This window comes from Castor canadensis, chromosome 2 (assembly GCF_047511655.1).
Source record: "Castor canadensis chromosome 2, mCasCan1.hap1v2, whole genome shotgun sequence".
NCBI lineage: Eukaryota > Metazoa > Chordata > Mammalia > Rodentia > Castoridae > Castor > Castor canadensis.
The window spans coordinates 34,315,206-34,328,150 of NC_133387.1; positions in this window are offsets into that span (position 1 = coordinate 34,315,206).

Consider the following 12,945-nt stretch of genomic DNA (forward strand, 5'->3'; position numbering starts at 1 on the left):
TAATACATACATACCTATTTACATATATGATGCAAATGTAGGGATTTTCAGAACCTTATAACTTATGATAAAAAGAAATATCCAAATCACGTTTGTGTATCAGAGGAAGTTATAATTATATTTATGGACTATTAGAATTTTCCATAAGTTTAAAGTCCATGAGAATCAGGAAGAACATCAATATTTATTCTCTCAACTGGTGATCAGACTGTAGGGATCAAACTTTGTCTCACTGTTTAAATTGGAGTGAAATCTGCTATAAGTATCTCTGTGATAGTTTAATGTTTCTAATCACTTAACAACAATGGAGAGGAAGTAATTTTGTTAACCCTAAGATAATCAGTTTATTTCTGTCAAAATATATTGTGCGAGAAATCGCATCTGTTCTAAATGACAGTCCCAGTCAAGTAAGTGAACAGTGAGTCTTTAATGTGAAAAATACACATCGTGGGAAAACCCTCCAGGTTGTTTTATATTTAATTATATTGGTGTTTACATGAAAAGATTCACCCCTCTTTGGAAACATATAGCATCCCTTCACATGTACTTCTTTTGTAACATGTATTCTAAGTGCAACTGTAGTCTGATTCCATTACATCCAGTTTCTGTACGCTTATTAGTTTACCAGCTGCTAATCAGAGGAAGCACATCTACAATTTATCTTTGCAAAACTTGTGACTATAGTTGTTTCATTATGTATTACTCAATGTGCTTATTAAGGAAGGATCAAAATGCACAATAGAGAAGATTCAAGAAAGAGGGAAACAAAGAATGAAATAATTTAAGCATGTTAACATGTATGAGAGAAGTAAATGTATTAGGTGAATTTGGACTGGAGAAGACTAGTGAAGACTTTGATTGAATGAAGGACATGGTCAATGACTTTTTCTTTATTTCCAATGAATACTTAAAAATATCTCAAGCTGTAGTGCTACAATAGGACTTTAGATATATTCTGTTAGACACAAAAATAACAATTCTCAAAGATGCCAGCAGGGTTGGTGGAAGTGGCAACCTGCAGTTCTATTGTATTGTCATTGTTCATCCACTTTCCTGTCTCCAGTCATTAGAATACATGAATATCTCAGACTAAGATGAGGACCATCTCTGAGCATTCAAATTGCTGTAATATCTTGTATACATGGATGGCTCATTCTGAAAGGTATTTTACCTTCATTTTACTACTTTACACACTTCCTCCAATTTAGTTAGTCATAAGAGTGATTTCATATTTTACTGAAATCATAGGAAGTATAAAAATATGGATAATTCACATTTTTTGAAAATTTGCTGTTAATGGCTTTATTTTCTGTCTCTGTTTAGTATTCATTGTTTTACAGCATTTCTTAATATTATTTTCTAAAATATTTTTCTATGCATATCTCCTCTGTTCACGAAGGAATATTCAGCAGTCACTCTTTTTCTGTGTACTGACAATTAATTTTGCTGAAACTTGATCTAAATATGCAACAGCCACCTAGGCAACATTTAGCTGCTGGATGTAAACTCTGTAAGTGGAAATTAATCCTTTAGAACCTGGCAATACTGGTACAGTTGGCAAGGACATCCATCTTAGAGTTATCATTTTTCCCAAATTTCAGTGATCCTTTTTTGAATGCAAAGATGGACATATTTTTATTGTTTAATATTTATTCACATTCTCCCGATAACTCCAAGATGCTGAGCAACAGGGACTGAATGCCAAATTGAAAGTCCTCTCAGGCTGGTCCTAAGAAATAAATGAAATAAAAGTAATTCGACTTTTAGTTCTCCACCACAACTTCTATCACCATTGTTTCTAAGCTTAACCTTCCCAATTATCAAATTTTGGCCTCAAGAAATGATCATTTGTCAAGAATTTATATTCCAGCTTGAATACATCACTCTATTTCCTCTCTCATGAATACTGGCATTTTCATTTTAAATCTTATTTCCAATTATGAAATGCAATATTTTTCTAATTATATCAAACAATAGATTATTATAAAAATAAGACCACAGAGGTTTCACTTTTGAGTGGTTTATTTGCTTATTTACTAGGAGAAAGTAGGAAAATTATCACTGAAATTATGAGAAGGCTATCTTCATTTGTACTTGATTTGATCAGACTCAGATTTCAACTGAGGTAAACTTTTATTTCTTGCTAAAGTATACATCCTTTTAATTATTTTACTTTTAGTAAATATTAATTTCTATTGCTATCTCTTTCTCTCATGTGAATACAACTTGATATTGTTCAAGTGCAATGTATTTTTGGAGGAATAAAGTAACTTTTTATGTTTTTAGTATTGAAAATGGTAAAAGGTTCAGAATAGAATCTTGGTTAATATTTAATTACTTGACCACTTACTGCAATCCTCCAAAAGTAAAACAACATCACAATATCACTTCTCTTAAATTCTAAAGAGATTTTGCTGTATGTTGAAAAATTTAAATATATTTAACAAGATAATGCAAAATTAAACCTTTGACTATGTCCTTTGAAGAAAAGACTAATACCTTTGAATGAAGATGAGTCCACGGATTGTGTGATGATTGGGCCCTTCCTATGTAATTATTTAGGTCATAAAAATAAAAGAATCATGGTGCAGCATAAATCACGAGCCTCAGATCCCACCAGGATTACCTTGCAAAAGCAGCATCACTGGCAGCTGTGAGCTTCTTTTCTAGACTTGGTGGGTTTAGAGGATGATGTGAAGTGATTGGCACATCTGTCCATACAGTATATGACCATCTGCTGCAAAAGGATTTCTGTACATTTTGCTAAAGGGAACCCAAAATGTTACCTAACTTTACAAGGTTGTGGAAAGGGATTTCTTTTTAGTAGAAAGAAGACACTGCACAAATAAATGTATGTCTTGTTCTACTACAAGTTAGGGTTTCTGGGGAACTTACAATGTATCTGTGACCATCAGAATGAGTACCATTTATTTAAATTTAGTGTACTTATGTGTACTGAAGTTATATAGTGTCTATAATGATTCTTCTAGTTCTTTGAACTTTGTGCTCTCAGGCACACACACGTGAGGCAATCAAAACCTTATTTAATGAAGAAAACAATTTACAGCCGACTCAGGGAGTCTGAGCCTTCTTTGTTACACACTCCTCTGTCTCAAGATGAAGTGTCTATTTACATGAGAATGTTTACCTGTTACTTGATTTAAGAAAATTACATATTTTAAACATTAGATAGATGATGATGATTATGATGAAGAGAAATAGATGATAAAGATAGATAGATAGTAGATAAATGAGAGAGAGATAGATAGATGATGATAGATATACAGATAGATTGATAGATGAATAGATAGATAGTTAATAAAGATAAGCAAACTTTGTCTTCATAGGATCAGACACTCAATATTTTAAATTTTAATAATGGACAAAATGTGTCCAATGATTTTTTATTCAATTCCGATGTGGTTCCATGTGAGAACAATCTATGAAATATATCACTATTTTGAAATTCATGTAAATCTAACTTATGACCAATGAAATGAGCAATATTTAGGAATAGCACTTTACACTGATGCTGTCTTTTGACATTGTGAATTAAGTCAAGTTGATTATTATTGGTCAAATTTTAACATCATTTATAATCAGTGATTTGATTATGATTTGTCTAGATTTGGTTTCTCCCTATTCAACATTACCTGAATTTTAGAAATTTCTTTCTTCTGTGCAATAATATTTTGTTGAAATATGAGGAAATTTTGATAATTATTTTTCCAATTTGTTCAGTCCCATTGTTTCTTTTTCTCTTCTGGGACAGAAATTATAAAATGTAAGCTAGTTGATACAGTTACACATATTTTTCTTTCTTTTCTTCAATTTGAATAGTTCTTTCTGATATTTTTTTTGTACACTAGTGAGATATCTTTTTTTTGTAGTGAATAGTATGTTACTAAGCCAACCTAGAATTTTTTTTCATTTATTATAGTTTCAATTCAAGAATGTCCACTGTTATTTTTATGTATCCCATTTTTGTTGATATTTTACTTCTCTTCAATGATATCATGCATCCTTTACTTTAAATTTCCACATGCATATTTATCAGTCCTCTAATTCCAGAACATCATAACGTCTATTTATATAGATGTTTTATTGACATTTATTCTCCAATTTGTTGCATGTATAACTTTTATGTTTTATGTTACTTATTGTGTATATTTTAGGGAATCTAGATTTACATTGTCTTCCTTTGAAAGAGAGATAGTTAAATTATTGGAAAACTTACTGGCAATGTCAGACTAAATTTTATGCTTTTTTAGGGCAAGTCTATTTAGGGTTTTGTCATTATCTCTAGCATACTTTAGAAGGTGAATTGGCACATGAAAGCCTACTGACCAAAAGTCTTAGGTGTTTTTGTTTGTTTGCTTTGTTATATTTTTAAAACGCATTTTTTTGTATGACTATACATATGGCTCTCTCTATCTATCTTTCTATCATCTATTATTCGTTTATCTATAGCTTCTTTTACACTAAGATTGGGTTGGATTGTTGCCATAGAGACCAGATAACCATAAAAACCTAAAATACTTGCTTTTCCTAGCTCTTCAAATAAATGCCAATTATATTGGTGCATTTATTTTAGGTCTACAATTCATATAGAAGGGAGATCATGCAATTTTTGACCTTTTGAGCCTGACTAACTTCACTTAAGATGATGTTCTCCGGTTCCATCCATTTACCTGTGAATGACAAAATTTCATTCTTCTTTGTGGCTGAGTAAAATCTCATTGTCTATAAATAGCATGTTTTCTTAATCCATTCATCAATAGTGGGGCATCTTGGCTGTTTCCATAGCCTGGCTACTGTGAATGGTGCTGCCATAAACATGGGTGTGCTAAGGGGAGATACCACATAGGAAAGATAGGGTAAGGGAAGGAAACAAAAACTTGAATGTGATTGATTATGCTCACTGTATAGTAACAAATTTGACAATCTTAAACTGACTGAGGCTGCTATGGAAAGGGGACTAGGGAGTAATGAAGAGGACTGATAGAGATAAACCAATTTGGGTTGTGATACATATATGCATGGAAACAACACAAGGAATCTCCTTGTATAGCTATCTTTATCTCAAACTAGCAAAAACGCCATGTTTCTCTTATTATCTTTTATGTTTTTCTTCTACAAAGTCAGATACAGGAGTCTGCAGAACAGATTCTGCTGCACAAGGAGTGTGTGTGTGTGTGTGTGTGTGTGTGTGTGTGTGTGTGTGTGTTTGTGGCAGGGTGGGGGGTGGCAGGGAAAGGAGTAGGGGGATGAATATGGTACAAACAATGTATACACATTTAAGTAAATACAAAAATGATTCCTGTTGAAACTGTTCTAGGAATCAAGGGAGGGGAGGATGAAAGAGCAGTGGAGAGGGTGAATTCAAGTATGATATATTTGATACATTGTAAGAATCTTTGTAAATACTCCAATGTACCCCAACTCAGCACAGTTAAAAAAAAAAGAGCTCTGCCAATCCTGTTTTAGGACATTATCTCTATTGCTAAAGCATATACTTGCTACTTTCTCATTTGAATGCAGACTGTCTCAAAGAGGTGGAAATTCAGAATTTCCAGCACTTGCAAACTCCAGTGTGTTTATTTTGTACTGGAGGTTTCACATCTATTTACTTGCAGCAAATGCATTTTAAAGGCTTTGTAGAATCTCACTTTGGTCATGAACAGTCCAGTTTTTAGGTCAACCTTTAAGAGAAACAACAGACAGATTTTAAGTAGATCTCTGTGTGTATGAAACATATTTCCGGCAATTCCACATTTTCAAATTTCTCTTTTCAATTGCTGAATTTTGCAAGAGAAATTTTCACCATGTTACTTCCAAATCTCTTCAGAAAAATGTAGGACCAAATCATGATCATGTGCTATGTATTGCACTTTGTCTGAAAAAAGCCGACTTTTATATTCTGTACTGTGTTGTTGTTGTTTGCAATAAGCATGATTATGCTACTGTGTCTGGAAGTAGGGGCAGAGGTAATACTTTAATATCGGTTTATAAAGTAAAAACTGATCAGATTTTCTTACATTTAATTGTTAAGCTATATTTTAGAAAAATTTTGTTACTAGCTACCATGCCTGAATTGTTAAGTAATCTATCAATTGAAGAGAATATATAAAATATATATAGTCTATAGCACTGTGGTATAGAAAATATACCACAAAGAATAAATGCAAATATGTAAGTAAATATAACAAAAAACTTACTTTGGTCTAATTACATCCAAATCTACTCAGGTACTTATTTTGAATAAAATATACTTAAGAGTTTTGTAGCCTAGTTGTGTCTTTCATAAAAATGTAGATCTTGATTATGTGTAGAAAATATGCATACATGATTCATAAATTAATAGATGTTAAATTTGACATTTCTAATATGCTCATATTAATAACCACTTTTAATATGGTGAATGTTAAAACTAACCACTAATAATTATATACAAAATCATTATTAATTTGCTGCAGAATTGATAATATGGAAAATTGCAGCTTCTATAACAGTTGTACGAATTAATTTTAGATTAAAATGGCAGAATAGTTTTTGTTTCATATTGAGACCACATTTTTAACTAGACAATCTCTAATTGAAATCATTGTATTTAGCTAAGTTTTTCCAATATAGGTGGATGTCAATTAAATGCAATATAGTTATAATTTTTTGGTGGAATTAACCTTGCTGCTGGGATTTAGAATCCTCAAAATATCAATGTTTCAAAAATTAACATAATCTACATTTAAGAGCCATTCAAGAGTCCCTTAAACTCCTATAATTATTAATTAATAGGAAATTCCAAACCATATAACCACTAATCCAAGTGTTGGAACTTTTTTTACATCTATTTTTTATTTATTAGCATGTTATAATTGTACTGGAAGTATATTCTGACATTTATAAAAGTTCTTACAGTGTATCTCAGATTCACCCCCTTCATCATTCTCTTTTATCCTCTTTTCCCCCCTTAGAACAGTTTCATCAGGTCTCAGTGTTCCATTTTCATACATGAGTACATATTATTTCCACCATATTTTCCCTTCTTCAGTTTTTCCTCATGCTTTCCACCCTCCCACTGGTACCAACACCTGGACAGTACCTGTTTTACCTCTATGTACTTCACTTAAAAATATTTTTGTTTATGATGGTCATACATAGACAATGTATATATACATACAATACATATATTTTCTCAACATAAATTTTTGTGAATTCACAGATACTTTTGTAGGTGATTAGTCAGTATTATCCCATAACACTGATAAGAGTAGAGGGAGGTTCCTTTTTTTTTGTTTGTATGTTTACATGTCCCTTTGGTTTAGGAACAAACTGAACTCCAGGTTAGGAACCAACTGTGAGGGCTGGAGGCATGGCTGAAGTGATTGAGTGCTTCCATAGCAAGTGTGAAGCCCTGAGTTCAAACACCAGTACCATTAATGAAAAACAATTTGTGAATTATGTTCTAAAGAAATTAATAAACAACAGAGCAATAACTGTTTACCATAACATAGTCTGCATTTTAGTGTTTATATTTTCTTGGTTTTCATTAATATTTATGTTCTTCAGTCTAAAATAGTTGAACATAGCCATAAGTCACAGAAATTTTAATTATATTTTGAATAGACATACCAGGCAAGATTTCATTACCAGTGTTACCCCTTCTGCATTCCCATAAAGCATGGTATGAAGACATGGACTGTCTTTTTGGGAAAGAAAAGAGAAATGAAGACCTGAGTAAATTTTGGATCCCAGCACCAGGCTACTTCAGAAAATATCTCAAAACACAAATACTAGCAAACTGAATTCAATGTTTGAATCAGATGTCAGGATCAAGTAGGAATTTTCCCTAGGATGCAGTGATATTTTAACATATGAACATCAATAAATGAGCTAAATTACATTAACAAAATGAAGGTTTAAAAAATTGTAAAATCACCTTGCTACCAGTTATCTGGGAGTTCTTTTACTCTATCATACGGAAATTTCTAATAGGCAAAGTGTAGCTCACTTAAGGTCAACAAATCTGTTTTGAGGGCCAGCAGTCCCTCAAAAAAAGGTTTTAGTGCTACAACATTGGGCTTCAAGTATTAGCAAGCTAGCATCCAGCAGCTGTGTTAACAAATCTAATTTGGTGATTGCTCAACACACTGTCACTCTTCGGATCTCTTCTGGCATCTGGAACTAGTCACCCTCTACAACTCTTCTGCCTTCTCAGCTGTTTACCCTTTATAGTCTCTCTCCTGTCTGCAGTCTCTTGCTTTCCACAGTCTCTCAGTTTTTCATCGTTTCATCTTTCCCAGACTCTTAACTCTCCATAGGGTCTTGCTTTCTCAGCATGTCCATGGGCTTCCTAGTGTTGATTTCCAACAGTCTAGCTTGAGGCTGTTCCCTGGAACTTTTCATCCACTTCATAGCTGCTAATTGTGTCGGGAGTTTGCAGCTTCACAAGTTGTGTGTTCTTCATGTTACCAGTGTAGCCCAGTCTACCTCTTATAAAGGACCACAAGTAGGCAATCAAACCACTTACATAAGGTTTTATTGCAGCGAAGTCTGTATATGGAAACCCATAATGATAATTATCCTCAACAGTGAAAAGTGAAAAACTTTTCCTCTAATATCAGGGTTGAAATAAGGATATTCACTTTTACCAGTTCTTTGTAACATAATACTGGAAGCACTAGATAATGTAATTAGACAAAAAAACAGAAAAAGAATGGCATCCTAATAGGAAAAGAAGTGAAAGTCTTCCTATTTGTTGATGACATGATCTGATATGTAGAAATCCCTAAAGTCTGCCAAAAAGTTGTTAGAATTAATAATAAATGAATTTTGCAAAGTTGAAAGATAGAAAATCAGCATATGAAAACCAAAAGTATTTCGTGTACTAAAAAAATCTGATAAGGAAATTATAATCCCTTTTATGATAGCAACAAAAATGTTAAATACTTCGGAATAAACTTAAACGAGGATGTAAAAGATATGCATTTGTCAAACTATGAAAACTAATGAGAACTACTGAAGAAACACACACAAATGGAAAGCTGTCTGTATTCACAAATAGAAAAAACTAATATTATTAAAGTGCCTGTCCTATCCAAAGATATCTACAGACTCAATTGACTCTTTACTAACATTCCAGTGACATTTTGACAATAATAAAAAATCCTTGTTTGTATGACACTACAAAAGATGCTTGAGACAAAGCATTCTTGGAAAAAAACCAATGATTAAATTACTAAAGTAAACAGCAAAGAGAGTTTCTTTAAAGAAAAGTCTGTTTGGGAATAATTATATGATTTCAATCCAAGATAACATGCCATGATGAATCATGGGAATCACTGGCATATCTTGGGAGGCAAAGTAAAGCAAGAATTTTAAACATAAAATGACAAAGATTGCATAAATTGATTTAATAATAAAATTTAAGAAGATAATAATTATCTTCAGGGACTAGAATTAAAAAAAAAAAGTGGCATCAGACCAAGTTAGAAGAGGCAATGGCTAGGCAGCCATTTTAGCAGAAGTATCAATTATATAACAATGTAGTGCCTTTTATGCAAGTTTTTGCAGACTTATTTGTGATAGTTTCTGCTTACACAAAAATCATGAATGAAGAACCTCATTTCACTGTTTCCCAGCTTATTTTTCAGGAATTTGAAATAAATGATTTTGATGATCATTTATTTTTTAAATAAATGATTTGAAATAAATCCATTTTGATTCTGGCAACTTTTATGGAACAAAACTGTAGGCATCACACAACCTGGAATTGGCAATAAATAAGTAAATAAAACAGGGTATGGAATAATCTGTACAGCAAAGGGGCTAAAAACACACAACGGGGAAAGAGCTATCTCTTAAATGTGTTGGGAAAACTGCATTTCCACATGCAGAAGAAAGAAATTTGATCATTCCATATCTCACAACTGAGGACACATCCAAAAAAAAGCCAAGTCATCATGCAGAACAGAAATATGAATTTCTATGCTTATTGCAACATTATTCACAATATCCAAGACACGGAATTGACGTGTCCATCAACGGATAACTGAATGAAGAATGTGTACTATATATATTCACAGTAGAATAATATTCAGCCATGAAGGAGGGAAATCTTATTATTTGTGACAACGTGCATGTGGAATCTAAATGCAGACAAACTCATAAAAATAGAGAGTATATTCATGGTTACCAAGTGCTACACGGAGAGCATGAGGGACATGTTGGTCAAAACACACAATATTTCATTTATACTGGGGAAGTTCAAGAACTCTATTGTACAGCATGTGTCTACTAACATCACTTAGTCTATCACTGAAAATTGCCCTCATCACAGAATAAGAAAAGTATGTGGGGGTAATGCATAAGTTAATTAGCTTGATCACCATTCCACAATATATGCATACTTCAAAGGGTCATGTTGTATATGACAGAAGTAAATATAAGCAAGTTTTTTCATCTAAAAATAAGTTAGAATAAATTAATAAATATCTTGAAGCATATTGAAGACTATTTATAATAAAAACGTACTTATGTAAAATTATTAAAATACATAACCAGGCAAGAATCTATAGGTCGGGTTTGGGTTTGGGTGCATCAATCAACCATTTATACTCTTAGCACTACTGACTGTATGAATAACATTGATAAAAACTGTGGCTACACGATGGTGAGCCTCAGATGTGACACTGGCTGGCAGTCTTTTCAGTGACCTTAAGCAATTTGATTTTGCCACAGGTTTCCCAAGGAAAGTGAAGAGGTAGCGACTACACCCATTCCTCATGCTCCAAACAAAATTTCAGCCTTGAGTTGACAGTTTTGAAAGAATAATACAGTGTGATGTTTTAAAAAGCAAAAAACCAAAAACAATAAACTACAAATAAAATCTCAACATCTTCCTAAAATTGTCCTCCAAACAGTCCATTCAATACAAAAATAGAAAGTATGTGATATTCAATCAATCAAGTGTTCAGAAAAATTAATTTGACAACATTTTTAATTAGAAAAACTATAATTTTCTACTCAAAATAGTGTTTTTGAATGAATACAGTGACTAGAAAATTATTTTTCTATACACCTGTGCCTAGTAATTATAGCTGTGACTTGCACAACTTTTCTTTTCTTTGTTCAGAAAAGGGACATTTTATATTGCATCCCACCTGTATTTAAACACAGAATAAATCTCTATGGTAATTATGAAGCTGTATTTAAAAGACAAATAAGACATACAATTATAACTTTAAAAAATAATTTTCAATAGCATTTGCCTTTGTGCTTGAATTTTAACAATAGATGAAATAGAAACAGGAGACAAAATCTTAACTTGTAGAGTGTAGTTATCACTGGGAGAGAAGAAATGTTCTTATAAAATAATGCACTCAGTGAAGAAGCAGTTATAATTGTTGATGTTATGATGTGCATGGTTGTTTCCAACAGCCAAATTCACATCCTTCCTATTTAGTAAAGTCAACTGCAAATTTATATTTCAGTTAGAATTTGATAAATAAAAACAAAGAAAAATTTAAGCACAGTTGAATGAGACTTAGAGATCACAGGGTGATGACAGCTTCTGTTTTCACTAATGAGGAAATCTATGTCAAGAAAAGTTAATGGTCTTTTCCAAGTTTAAACTCCTGATTGTTTAAATAATAAAAACTAAATCCCAATCTCCTAATCTTCATTTTCCAATAAAAACACCAATCTTAAGAAATGCATTTTAACTTACATATTAATGATAAATACATAAATTGCTGTGCTCATGAAAAATAGAATTCTTTGGCAGAACCATTTAGTGATCATATTCATTCTTATTTTCAAACCATAATCTTATCTAGTTTCAGAAAAAGTTATAAGCCCAATATTTTCATTAAAGGTTTTTTCTCTAATGAACTTTAAAAGACCAAGTCTTTCTCAGATCAAATAATTTGAGAAGCAGAGAACACTATGTGTTAAGGTTAAAGCTCTTAGAGAATTCTTACATGGTTACTTATAGCTTAGGTTTTGTTGTAAACATATCAGAATTTCTAAAATAATTTATTCTTTTCTTAAGAATATATAGCATTATCTAGATACATATGATCATCCAAAACTGAACCAAGAGGAAATTAATCACCTGAATAGACCTATAACACAAAATGAAATTGAAGCAGCAATCAAGAGTCTCCCCAAAAAGAAAAGTCCAGGACCTGATGGATTCTCTGCTGAATTCTATCAGACCTTTAAAGAAGAACTGATACCAACCCTCCTTAAACTGTTCCATGAAATAGAAAGGGAAGGAAAACTGCCAAACACATTTTATGAAGCCAGTATTACACTTATCCCAAAACCAGGCAAAGACACCTCCAAAAAGGAGAACTATAGGCCAATCTCCTTAATGAACATTGATGCAAAAATCCTCAACAAAATAATGGCAAATCGAATTCAGCAACACATCAAAAAGATTATCCACCACGACCAGGTAGGCTTCATCCCAGGGATGCAGGGGTGGTTCAACATACGAAAATCAATAAACGTAATAAACCACATTAACAGAAGCAAAGACAAAAACCACTTGATCATCTCAATAGATGCAGAAAAAGCCTTTGATAAGATCCAACATCATTTCATGATAAAAGCTCTAAGAAAACTAGGAATAGAAGGAAAGTTCCTCAACATTATAAAAGCTATATATGACAAACCTACAGCCAGCATTATACTTAACGGAGAAAAATTAAAACCGTTCCCTCTAAAATCAGGAACCAGACAAGGATGCCCACTATCTCCACTCCTATTCAACATAGTACTGGAATTCCTAGCCAGAGCAATTAGGCAAGAAGAAGGAATAAAAGGAATACAAATAGGTAAAGAAACTGTCAAAATATCCCTATTTGCAGACGACATGATCCTATACCTTAAAGACCCAAAAAACTCTACTCAGAAGCTTCTAGACATCATCAATAGCTA